This window comes from Corylus avellana, chromosome 3, assembly GCF_965113065.1.
Source record: "Corylus avellana chromosome 3, dhCorAvel1.hap1.2, whole genome shotgun sequence".
NCBI lineage: Eukaryota > Viridiplantae > Streptophyta > Magnoliopsida > Fagales > Betulaceae > Corylus > Corylus avellana.
In genome coordinates, this window is record NC_142492.1 from 24,173,546 (window position 1) to 24,176,235 (window position 2,690).

The 2,690-nt window shown below is 41.3% G+C and overlaps 1 pseudogene; it reads right to left on the reverse strand.

Moving 5' to 3' along the window:
• Positions 1 to 272: 272 nt before the first annotated feature.
• On the reverse strand, positions 273 to 2,167 carry LOC148586979 (uncharacterized; annotated as a pseudogene).
• Between the last annotated feature and the right edge of the window lie 523 nt (positions 2,168 to 2,690).

Here is a 2,690-nt window from a genome sequence, read left to right on the forward strand (position 1 = left end):
CCTTTGAAATGATTATATGATTAACAATATTTAAGAGATTGCCCATTATTCTGTGCTAATTACATATATGACTCTTTTGTGAAAGACATTTTTCATTTTTTTAATGAGCCACTGGCCCCACCCAACAAAGGACAATCTTCACTAATAAGCTTCAGATCCCAGAATGAGTTTGAACAGCCCCAACAAGATGAGAGTATTATAAACCTTCTTGCTCAATTTTATGATACAAAATCTATTAACCATTTATAACGCCATTACCATACACACAAAACTGTCTAGAACTTCTAGGGAAATTATCCCAGCCTTAATTCTCAAGAATTATGCCAAACATATCTAAAGGCCCTAACATCATTCCTTTTACATTTGATTTCTCACATCCACTGAGATACATACAAAAGATATCATAAAAAATCTAGTTAAGATTGATACAAAGCAAACTGCTAACACCTCATTCAAGGTAGCCTACTTAACTTCTATAAATCAGAAAGTGGAAAGAGCTCAATGAATAGACAAAGCTCAAAACACAGACAGCAGTGTAACCAACTGACTCTATTCTAGACAATCCTGTCACACTATGCATTGAATAGATAGTGACCAAATCCATGCCACTTCTTCACTGCATCCAGTGAATGGCCAGCGGCCCAGCAGGGTTTACTCAAAATAAAAACTTGATTACTTTATAATTCCAATGCAAAGCAAAAGCGAGATTGAGCATTGCAAATATTCAGACCTTGCTATGAGGAAGCCGCCTTTATAGCTCTCTGCAATTCAGATTCCACATCTGCCTTGAGAGCTCTCTGCAATTCAGATTCCATATCGCTCACCTGATTCAATGACTTTTTCGATTCTCTTCGCCCATTCTCTTCTCCACCACTTTTCTTGCTCCTCCACTGCTCGAACGTGCTAGAACTCTTACTTGTAGGTGGTGAAACACTCTTCCTTACACCATCACTATCCCCACGAGATTTTTTAGCAGAAATTCCTGTTCTCATCTCCTCCAAACTCTGGTTCATCTCTTTATTTTCCTTCTCCAAAACCTCCAAATCCCTTCAAAAGTTCCAAATCACCCGCATTACTCTCACCACTGTTCTTCACCTTCTCCACCTCCTTCACCTGCTGAACCCTCTGTATACCAATCTTACTCACCGCCAAATACGGCATTCTCTTTCCCAAATCAGACGGAAAATTCACGCCCCACCGCAAATTCACCATAACCCTTTTGGTTACTGGCAATACCGTCCTTGCCATAACCGCAACTCCAGACAAAAACCCATCTTTCCCACTGTTCTTCCAAGCCAATTGCCTCTTTGGCACAAACCCAATTCCACCATTTGAATGAATCCCACAATTCTCCCTGAAATCAGGGTTTGTAACTCCATCTTTGCTACTACAAGGCTCCAATTTCAGCTCCTGCCAAACAGATGACCCATCTAACGCAAACCCATTTCCAAACTCACCATTAGCATGTGACCCACAATCCGAATTGACTTTTTCTCCACCGTTGGAGAAAGGCCCAGAAATCTGATTAGAACCGGGGTCAGAGAAAGTCGATCTTTTGAGGGAAAAGTGGCCAAATTGCGGCTTCAAGTGGAGAGAGAAGATGGGGACGGGAGTGTTTGTTGGGGAGAAGGAGAAATGGGCGGAGAAGACGAGGGGGGAGTTGTGTGGGGAGCCAAAGAGGCCAAGGCCAGACTTGAGGGAGAGAGAGAAAGGAGTAGATGCTGCGGTGGTGGGGGTGGGAGAGTAGGAGAGTTTGAGAGAAGGGCCCGAGGGGAAGCTGGTGGAGAGAGAGAAGGAGAGGTCTGAGAGGGAGCTGCCGGCGGTTGCGGTGGTGGAGGAGATGAAGGGTTGGTTGAAGATGGTTATGGGCATTTTGGCCTTGAGGATTGGGTTTTCGTTGCGGTGGTGGTAGGGGTCGTGGGGGTCGTCTTGGAACTTGAGGGAGAGCTTCATATCTTATGGCTGTACGTGTGTGTAACGGATTGTGGGATAAGAGTCTTTGCAGACTGCAAGATTGATCAGAGAAAAAAACGTACTGCTGATTGGTTTGGGTCTTTGGGTTCTCAAAGTACACGGGAGCTGCAGCTAATGGTTGGAGGGGGACATGCATCATGGACTTCCTATGTTTGTCGCTGATCAATCTCAAAATGTGGTGTGTTTGATGTTTTTCTTCTACATGTTTTATTTTTTATTATTTTATTTTTAAAATTGTCATTAAATTTGTGGAACCTAGTTGCTCCTTCCTCCCAGCGTTGAATGCCTTCTCCAAAGATTGAATTTTCTCATAATTAGTAGTCATATCCTTGTGCTCTGATACCAATTAATAGGTCCCAAGCAGAGAATAAATACACAACTAATATTTAACACAATATTAAGATAATATAAGTTATAAATCTTTATTTATGGCTGGAGTTTTACTACAATACAAACACATAAATACACCTCATTTGTTGATATCCCTAGTGGGTCCAAGTCAAAACAAGATAATACTCCACTTAGGGTGGGAGTTGAACCACAACATAGAAGCAAAGAAATAAGAGAATCAAGAGATGGACCAAAACCAAACATTTTTCATCTCAAAAACATTATGAGAAATGTTACTCAGGTAACTCAACATTATCAAGTATCCATATCTCAACACATTCTCTTTATTCTTTTGCTTTTGAAAAAAACAAAGAAAAAAAAAGTGG